Source organism: Hemicordylus capensis, chromosome 1 (genome assembly GCF_027244095.1).
Source record: "Hemicordylus capensis ecotype Gifberg chromosome 1, rHemCap1.1.pri, whole genome shotgun sequence".
Lineage (NCBI taxonomy): Eukaryota > Metazoa > Chordata > Lepidosauria > Squamata > Cordylidae > Hemicordylus > Hemicordylus capensis.
In genome coordinates, this window is record NC_069657.1 from 278,183,018 (window position 1) to 278,194,084 (window position 11,067).

Consider the following 11,067-nt stretch of genomic DNA (forward strand, 5'->3'; position numbering starts at 1 on the left):
GGGGCTATATAGCATTGTTTCTCAATGTTTCTGAAATGGGTAATCAAAGGACACAATGGCCAGGCTTGGTTACTGGTCTCACACATATCCAAATACTATTACTGTGGAATGCCTTTACAAATGCATGGCAGGAAGATTAACGCACACTAGCCATTTGGATATGTTGGTGCCCAGTTCATTCATGTTGAATCAGAACTCATAGTCCAGTTCTGTATCTTTGCCAGTACCACTGAACTCCTTGCAACAGGAATTCAAATAGAGTAAAATGATTAAACTCCTAAAATTTACCTGAACTTGCTTTCAGGTAATGTCTTTGGGGAAAGCTAGGAGCTGTGCTCTCATTTCCTCTTACAAAAAGGTCTACGTTAATCATTGGTGATTGTTCTGCTTTGCCAAGGGATAATCCTGTCTTCCTCTGAGAGCTATGTGCTATGTAGAATTAGAAGCATTGTTATACCCTATTGCTGTCTTCAGAATTCCACTCTAGGTAGATGCACACAAAAGAAAATGATTGAACTGCTCTCTCACACCTATAGCTTTGCATTTTCCTTCCTAACACCTCTTAACACTCTTGGGGGACCAAGCGCCAGAAAATCTGGGGACAAAAGAAGATGCCCATTTGCAAGCTCAAGAGATGCAGATTTGCTTTGGGCATGTCAATAGAACAATACTCTGCTCAAACAGGAGATGGAACCCAGATCCTGTTTACCCTGGACTGAGCTAATATCCTGAACCAATATCAATAATTAGAAGACAGGATCTGGAGGATAACAGTAAATTGTCACCTTTTGTGATCCAGGAAGGATGATGATATTTTGAATAGACTCTATGGAGATCAAATGATGAAACAACTATTAGAAGGGGTCTCTGGACTTGGCAAATCAGAAATCTTTGCCTAAACAGCAGATCTTTGCTCATGTGCACATCCCCAGTGCCTGCTGTCTAGCTGCGGAGCTAACAGAGTCCTGAAACCTGCAGACAAGAGATTGCTCAGTGATTCTTGCCATGGAGTGAAGAATCAAGGGCTAATTCTGTCTGTGAAATCCAGCACCAGCTCTTTCCATCATCATTCCTAAGCCTCACATTCAAGCTGTGTACACTTGCTGCCCCACATTGGACCCTGGTAAATATGGCCTTGGTTTCTACTTCCCTCCTCCCTGCTAATCACTGCCACCCCTTTCCTAAGCCCTCCCTCCCTTCTTCTCTCTCTGTTGCTCTCTAAATGTTTTATTAGGATTTATTAGACAGCTGTAATTATTGATTGCACACACGTGTGATAGCTAGGCACATTGCACTACACCTTGAATCAGAAACACGTTTAATTTGGATGACTTGTTTGAATTTTATCCTGATGAGCAACTTTCTATAATAAAGCCCATTGAATTATTTGGGAGTGTTTGGGGTCTTCTTTCTACCTTCGTGCCCAGACTGTACATGGTCACTGTATAAAGAACTGGTCACTTTGTGACACTGGTGAAACAAGCCTAGTTTCATATGCTAGCTCCAGAGCATATCTAGTGTACAAATCAGGCTTGGTTCACAACAGACCCAACAGAAAAACATTCAGGAGGGTCAATACGCTCCTCCCCCACCCCGCCCACAGATTGTCAGGTTGGGTCATGTCAGATTGGAAACCTGACATTTCCCAACATTCCTGTTGGACTCCAGTTAAATGGCCAGTGCATCACCTCTCAGCTGAGAGGCAGCTCACAGATCATTTAACGGGTTCAGTGGAAGGGTCGGAACTCCAACAGTGTTCAAGCACAACTACAAGGAATTCAGTTATAGGTTCTGACTGTCAGGGCTCCCAGTCCCTGCTGTCATGGCTGATAGTGCCTGAGGATGGACATATCGAGAGTGCCTGTTGGACTGACATGACTGGACAGCTATACAACATAGGTCAACTTAGGAAGTCTATTTTATAGTATGCTTTAAAAAACCTCAAAATGGTTAAGGAGAGTATATTATATGTGAAGGGAGTTGTGATCCCTAACTTTCAAACACTGGTTTTAAATGCAGGCTCAAAATACATGCTCTGGGGAGATGTGCAGGTGCCACTAAACTTCATATCTCCGGTAAGGTGTAGTGGGGAAAAACAGTTGTGTGACATCATCACGTTAGTATTTCCCTCTTCTCTCTCACACAGGCAGAAGCTAATTAAGTGAAACAGGGAAATGACAACCTGAGCAATTGCATCACATCACACTTTTTTTCAACTATATGTTACCAAGTACAGTTGGCCCTCATTATTCATGGGGGTTCTGTTCTCATCTACAGGCACAATTATAGAAACCATGAATAATGAAATCTTGAGTCAATGGGTATTGTGGGGTTAGATCAGTCCAAATCCTTAACCAAGAGAGAGAGAGAGAGAGAGAGAGAGAGAGAGAGAGAGAGAGAGAGAGAGAGAGAGAGAGGTGGGGGCAAAAAAGCAAGGGGGGGGGCAGAAATAAGAGAAGAAAAGAACAGTACTGTATTCTCCAGGTCTCTAAATCTCCAACAATGCCCTCCAAAAACCTGAAGATGTCTGAATATTTGCCAAAAATTTCAGGAAATTTCCAGTCACTGTAAACCGTGGATAGGCAAATTTTGCCTATTTTTCTACCCACGGATATTGAAAATGGGTCTCTACAACCCAGTCATGGATACACAAAACCATGGATACGGAGTCCATGTATAACAAAGGCCACTGATAGATCCGAAGAGAAATGTGAGGTGGCAGCATCCATACATCTCTTCAAAATATGCACTTTGGCTTTGGGGACAAGGTAAACTGAAAAGAACATGTTTCAAATGGAAGTGTCTGCTATGGTTTCCCTTGCAGAACTCTGAGGATTACGGTTTTGTGAGCAAACAGATTTCTCTGTAGCCTCCTTCAAAACTACAGTTCCCAGGGTTCCCTGTAGCAAACTCTCATATGCTCTAAGGTTTATAGTGTAGGCATAATATTGAGTCCATGCATTTGAAATGGGATGGGAGGCCCATTTTTCAAGGGCCACTTATTTCTTCAAAAAGATTGCACTAGAGGAAGAGTTGAAAAACAAGCAGCAGAAAAGAATCACATAACTTAGGGCTAAGCAGAGAAAGCCCACTCACTATCCAAGTTTGTAATAAAGCAGCTAGACTTTTTGCAGCTCTGTCTCTGCATATTGACTTCCAGCCTTGCATTATCAGCAACTCGACAGCAACACCTGAGAATGGAGGTTTGCTTCAGTACATCATCCTCTCCAAGAATCCCAATCTTTCTCTTAAGCTATTTGTCTGTTGTTTACAAGGACATCTGATATTGTCTTGTTGCTCACTACCCTTAAACCAATTGTGATAAATATTTTATTTTCTCCTTTCTGCAGTTTCTCCCACATTGGTATGCAAAGAGTGGTACTCTTAAGGCACAGTGTGAAATAGCTGTTGCCAAAGAATGAAAAATTCTTTCCCCCACTCAGATTATGAAAGAATGACACAAAATTTCATATACTCTTTCCTTTTCTACTCATTTATCATCATGCAGCTCCATAATAAAAGGTAAACTGTGCCATTGAGTCGGTTTCGACTCCTGGCATCCACAGAGTCCTGTGATTGTCTTTGGTGGAATACAGGAAGGGGTTTACCATTGCCATCTCCCATGCAATATGAGATGATGCCTTTCAGCATCTTCCTAGATCGCTGCTGCCCAATATAGGTGTGTCCCATACTCTGGGAAATATACCAGCGGGGATTCGAACTGACAACCTCTGGCTTGATAATGAAGTCATTTCCCCACTGCACCATTCAGTGGTGTGGGTACAATGATATGGTGGAGATTCTGTCCACCTTCCCTCTATCCTGCTAATCACTTCTCTGTATTGTTACATTCTGTGTAGCTTCTTGATCTTCAGAAAAACCATATTAGAGATGAAGCCAGTGCCTAGAGTCTTTACTTCCCTCTTTTCAAGATAGAGCTGTTCTTGAGGAAACAAAATGGCCACTCTAGGCATATCAGGCCATCTCAGATGCTTCCCCCAGCAAAAGCAGTGTACAGCAGCTGTGACCCCAGCATGGCATGCAGTAAGTGTAAATATGCAGAAGGTAGGAGGAAGTTCTCAGTCCCTCACACTAGAGTCTAGCCAAGAGCAAAGGACACAGGAGGGAAAGAGAACAGGAGTTCTCTTTTCTTTTAAAGCAAACAGAAAGAGAACAAGATCCTCAAACCATTCCACTACTCATATACCACAACCACCACCCTACCCATGCATTTTCACCTGTTTTCTGTTAGGGCCAAACTAGATGTGACATGATCACAAGTAAAACCAACCACAGAAGGAGAGGCTAAATTGCTCCCCAGAACTGCTATTTGCCCCCCTAGAAGAGGAAACATACAGACACTGTATGGTGCCACTTCTGTGTTCCACTCACAGAGCAAATAGCAACTTTGGGGGAGAGATTAAATCAGGAAAATGACACATGGTTAACCCCTAACCCCCAGCACTGTGACCCAGACCTGATATGGAGATGTATCATCTTATTTGAAAAAAGAAGGAGATTGGATTGTGGATCTGCTTCTGACGTTCGGACTGCTTTGATCTGCAAATGCATAAAAGGCCACTCCTGGGTTCTGTCACACTCTAGTGTGATTGAAAATGGATATATGAAGAAGGAAGAATATGCAGATAAGAATGGGCACTGAGCTCATTTCTCAGAGGCTGCCACTGAATTCTATTTGACAATGTAAATTGACCATAAATGGAAGTTTCTACCCAGAGAGGCTTACTTGGCACCTTCACTGGCACCTTTTTTAGGTTGTGAGCCCTTTGGGGACAGGGATCCATCTTATTTATGTATTATTTCTCTATGTAAACTGCTGGAAATGTTTATTGATAAGTGGTATATAAATGTTGTTGATCACTGCTGTCTTTTAGGCACAAAGTGAAGCTTCACACACACCCACACCCGGCTTTTAACATCTGATGGGGTTTTAACTTTTGCTGATAATGGGGCTATTCACACAACCCCATGTGTGGTCGGGCAAGTGGGGGAGAGGCAGGCTTCAGCCTACCTTCCCAGAGATGACCGCTCTGAGCCCCAATGGCACACAAGCCACGCACCCACATGACCAGAGCTGCCTGAAGCAGTGCAGATGACTGTCTGTTCTGCTCCCGGCACCGTGGGTAATCAGAGGCTGAGACTCACTGTCCTGGCCTATGAGAATGCAACAATGCACTGTGTGCCGAGTGCAGTGCACTGCAGGACTCCCCCAGGGGGTGGGCACTTTCGGTGCCCATCTCTGTGTCAGCTCACGCTGGCACACGATCCTGGGAGCCAGGTGAAAAGTGCCTCTGAGCCCTTAACCTCAGCTAAGAGCCGGGCTTCAGCGCTGGGTTTAGCACTGCCGTATCGATGGGATCTGCACTGATCCCAGCGGTTGCCAGGGGAAGCCAAGCCCAGGCTTGGCTGCGGCGGCTCGTGAGAACAACCTCGATGTTTTGAATGCTGCCCTTTTAAAGCTTTATGTTTTATTATTGTTATTTGAGGATTGGCATGATTGTATTGTCTTGGGGTTTTTTGTGAGCCACCCCAGAAATATTTGTTGAGGGTCAATATATATGCTTTTGGAAGTAAAATGAATTAATCCATATATTGGCTGAGGAACAAAAGCTGCCCTCTCCAAGTAACACTGCTTACTGGACAAGAAAGAAGCTTTAGCCCCACCCCCCACTGAGGAGTATGCCTGAGTTTGGAACTTCACATAATAATAATGGCGGCCAGTCACTGTACAAATACTACTTCATTTTGGAGTGACATTGCAATGGAGGCAAAACTTGCTCAGCCTTACCCCTGGCACTGGACTGAACGGATAGTATGATATGTGTTTCTGTACCTAGAGGACAACAAGCACACTTTGCACCTCAGGGGTTCTTGCAAAATTCTGTTTGCCTCTCATGTCAACATGACAGTCATTTTCCTAGTTCATAATAGGCAAGCAAGCATACTAGAGTATATTGGAATGCCTTTATATTGAAGTACACACCAAGTTTAATTATGCACTCAAATGAAAGCACATAGTTTACCCTTCACTATCTTTTAATTATCCAGTTATCTTTTAATTATCATGTCTCCCTGACACTATAAAACTATGTGGTTCTCATTGTGTATCTTTTTTTATTTACTCTTCCTTCCCCCTTTCAAAGCCTGGGATGTCCCTGATAATATTTCACCTTTCAAAGCTAAATCTAAAAGCAGCCTCCCTGTGCTAGGCTTGTCAAGTCACAACCCAGAGATCTGCATTGTATCTTTAAGTTCTCTGATGCATTAGGGAACATGAGAACAGCCGTGCTGGATCAGGTCCAAGGCCCACCTAGTCCAGCATCCTGTTTTTGCACAGTGGCCCACCAGATGCTGCTGGAAGCCACAGGCTGGAGTTGAGGGCATGCCCTCTCTCCTGCTGTTACTCCCCTGCAATTGGTACTCAGAGACATGGCTCATGACTTCTCCCACCCATTTGTCTCCTATTCCTACCCTCTGCTTTTCACTGGAGCAGCACTACTACCCCAATTTACTACACCAATATATAAGGGGTCAAAAAGCACCCATATTGAATTAGCATCTTGCTGCCTTGTACAGCAATCTTTTACTAAGTCTTTTATGGCCAGAGTTGATATTGCTGCCACTGCCATCATTAAGACAGCTTACCTTGCAAGAGAACTTAATCTCTTGATATATTCTATCCCTCTCTGCCTTCTGACTGTGCATTGCTCTACTGTCACCAAACGGAAAACTCTGTATTTGGGTGAGTTCAGGAATCTACTCCCCACAACTGATAATTGTGCAATAATTTTTGCAGCTGAAGGTGACAGTGATTCCCCTCCCCTTGTCAGTAGCACTAGTTCAGCAGAGAAATATGGCTTCTGAACATAGAGGTTCTACTTATCGATAGTCCCCAAGAGCTGTTGACTACATGGGAAACTGCCTTATACCGAATCAGAACATTAGTTGATCTAGCACAGTATTGTTGACGGTGACTGGCAGTGGCCCTCCAGGATTTCAGACAGATATTTCTCAGCCCTGTTTGAATGCTAGGGGTTGAAAGTGGGACGTTCTGCATGTAAAGCTGATGCTACGGTCCTTCCCCATTACACCTTTCCTCCAAAGCCCTATTTACACATTATGCTTAATGCAAGTACAGATCTGTACATATGTAAGTCATTCACACATTGTCCAAATTCTGATGTAACACGAAACCAGTGTTAAAGGGGGCAGAGGTTGAAACTCTATTATGTCTGAATTCTGGAAAATGTGGTTTTACGCCAAAAGTGACTTGTGGTTTGCCTTGCCAAACTCCAGTTTGAACAAAGGGTGTGCACAGAACTGCTCCAGGAGGTTTGGTTCAAAATAGATTTGAACCATACCACCCAGTCCACATACTGGTTCTGCCAAACAGGCCAGCAGTTCAGTTCATGTCTAGAGGGACTGAACTGGCTTGACCCAGTTTGACCCCTGTTCAGGTGCTTGTAAAGGGGACTCTAGGAAGGGGAATCTGGTAAAGCACCTGAGGGAAACCCTACTGAGGTTAAAAAGGGCAGCCAGGAGGGTGGTCGAGAGGGTGCCCTACCTGCTGTGCCAGCATGGCTTCTCAGGATAGCAGCGGCTTCCCTAGGCCTTGCCAGTGCTCCCCCATCATCTGGGCTAGAGGAGGCCCGGTTTGGGCCTTTGTGCATGCATGGGGGTCACTGTAATGGCTTTCAAACTTGTGAAGAGGCCCAAACCAGGCCCATGCCAGCCCAGATTATAGGGGGCGCCAGTGTGACCTAGGAGAGCCACTGCCAGCTCACCGCCACCCTGAAGATCTGCACTATCACTATGGCAGGTAAGGTAACCTCCCGCCTGCTCCCCTGGCCTCCCTTTTAAACTCTGGTAGGGTTCCCCCAGGTGCTCGTAAATCCTTATGCAATTCCAGGGGTGGATCCAGGGTGTGTGTGTGCGTGTGTGTGCGCAAGTGTGCAGTTGCACCCCCTGTGAATTTGTGTTGAATCTCATTGAAATCTGCAGTAGCAGAGAGTTTTAAAAGGGTTAACTTTTATCCTGACATCTCTCAGCCTTATTGGTTCTCCTGGAGTCTTGTGCTCCTCCCCTCTTCAGCATTTGAGTGCAACTGCAGAGCTGAGGAAGCTGGCTGTTGGGCTTGTTGTCCCCCTCAAAGAAGGAAGGTAAAACATTTTTAAAAAACCAACAACCCTTGGCTGTTTGTTTGTGTGTGATTTGTCCCCCCTGCTTAAGCCACCATGTTTCTCTCTCTCTCTCTCCTCCCACCCCCATGAACTGTGTGTGTGCACATGTGAGAGAAGTCCCACCCCATGTATGAGTGAGAGAGTGAGCTTTAAACTGTTTTTTAAAAAATCATTTTCAAAGTATGCCAAAACTGTTCTAGTACAAACTTATAAGAAAAGCCCTCCCCATCCCAACAGCTTACTTTCCTGTGAGAAAATTAGTCAGTACAAAAGTATTAAAAGCTTTTTTTAAAAATGGGGGGTGGGGTGGGTTGTGCTCTGAAAAAATGGATCTCTTTTTGGTTTTGTTCCTGCCTTTTGTTCCTGAAGATACTAGACTGCTTATAGCTCTAATCTGGTCTCTGTGTGTGGGTTTCTTTCTCTTCCCATCCTGAGCCCTTATTAAAAATATTTATATTCTTTTTTAGCAGCAGAGTTCTCAAAAGGGCTTAAATAGCAAAATATGAGAAAATTGTTCTCTCTCAACATGTTTCCCCTTTTAAACATTACTGTTTTATTTTGCATTGTGCTTGTAACAGTAGTTCATATATAAATATATTACATATTGTCTTTTTAATAAACTTGGAATGGACTAAAATACCCCAGCTTCTTGAAAGTAGATTGACAAATTGCTAAAATGGACATTAAGCATTTCTCCTCCCCCACCAAATGTCTATTTTTGTACACTTGCTTCAAAATAAGGCTTTGCCAATCAGCTCACAAGAAACTCATTTTTAAAACTCCCTTGCCCATGAAATGATTGGTTTTCTTTAAGTTCTAAGAAATTGGGGTAATTCTATTTATGACATTCTGCTGTCCTGTTTGAAATCAAATTGGTGGCTTTTCTTTCTGTAGTGTATAGTCACACATTGTACATTGTATATACACTGTAGTATATAGACGTGCTCTATAGTCACATATGATTTTTGCTTAAATGCAATGTAGTTAATAGAAGAGATCATACTGGATTGCTTGCTGCTGTGATAGGTGTAAAAATTCCTATATGAATTTGCTTCTGAGTTTACATGCATATGACTTGAATTGGAGTGCATATGTAGCAAGTCAACATACACATATATTTTATTATGACACACATAGAGGTGAGTCTCACAATCAGTGAGACTCGCCTCTAGGGGGTTAGTGGGGAGAGCGGTCTAAGCCTGCAGACGGTAGATGGTACCGCAGCAGGGTGGTAGCCCTGGGCAGCCAGATTGGCTGCCCACACAGCTGCTGGCTCCATTACAGAGCTGGTGGGGGCTGGGGGTGTTGGGGGCCGTGCGGCCCCTGGAAGCTCCAGCATGCCCTGCACAATTGCTCAGGGCATGCTGGAGAGACCCCCGAGCTGGGAGGCTGCTTTTCAGCTTCCTGGTTGGGGGTCTCCTCATGAGTAGCCATGGTGTGGAGCCGCGCCATGGCAACTCACAAGCAGAAAAACTGGATTTGCGGAGCGCTCACTCCACAAACCCGGTTTAACTGCGGGGCTACTTAAACAGGTGACCTGCTTAAGAACCACTGGGCTCGCAGCTGAGCCTGATGGTTCTCACAATGGGAAGAAATCGGGCTAGCCTCTGCTATCCCAATTTTCTCCCATCGTGTGAATAGCCTCATCCTGTTCTTCTCGAAAGTGTTCAGGGTAGTGTAAACTAGTGGGGAGGAGAGTGTTAGATACCTTTAAGAGAGCATGAAAGGGTTTAATTATCAAAATGTGGGGAGACTGTGGGCACAGCTATGGAGTTGCCTGGCAACAGGGACACCACCACATCCCATCCCATACTTTTCAGCCTCTCAAGGGGCACAATCACAAGAGGGAAGAAGGGCATTCCTTCTTCCCACTCTGTCCCTTGATTTCCGCCCCCACCCCAAGCAGGAGGGAAAGAGAACAGGATGACAGAATGGGCACTATGTGCTTTGGTCCCTGAGAAGGAAAGAACAATGAGGTATGTTCACAAGCAGCAATGATGAATGTTAACATATATCACAATGATGTATGTTCCAGGTGACACACCTGGTGGAGGGGAACATTTGGTGGGTAGGGAGGGTGCCTGAGGTCAGATTTAAAAGGCAGCCCCAGGCAGGAATTCCTCTTTGGACTTCCCAGCCCATTCCTTTTTGTGGGTTTGCACTTGCAGTCCATAGGCTTACTCATGAGCAGGACATCAGGGTCAGTATTGCTGCAGTCAAAGAAGTGATTTGACATATGTGAGGAAGACAGATGCCGACTTGGGGCAGACCAGACTTGCTCAAGATAGTACTAGGCCATGGGGACACCCCCTCACAACTCATGAGAAGAACTATCAAGAGGGGAGAGAGTTGTCAAGCAGCATCACGAATAATGTGCAATGATAAAACAACATCCTATCCCACAAATAGCTCTCTCACAAAAAGTGACAGGCCATTGGGACTCTATATTGAGCCAGGGTTCTCTATGGAGGAAAGCTGTGGGGATGCATACCCCAGTGACTGCCCTCCCTGTCTTGGTGACTGCCGCCAAGTAGCTGCCAAAGTGAGCCCCCTGCCTGCCATCTGCCCATGTGGGCATGTGTACCCCTGCTTGTGCCCCCAAACAGTGATCCTGCTCTCTTGAGGTTGCTGGAACTTGGGGCTCCCCTCTCCCACAATTCCCCCACGCTGGTAGATCTGCATACGGTGTAACACTGGACTGAATCTGAGAATTTTTAATATGTTTAAAGATCCATACATGCACCTGGTCTTTGCCCTGTCTGAGCTTGCAGCCAGGCTCTGAGACATGGAGTGTCAAAATCTCCTTTGGGAGCATGCAAGGCTTCATGGGGAGTGGGGGTTACAGTGCAAAACCTCTATATTTTGC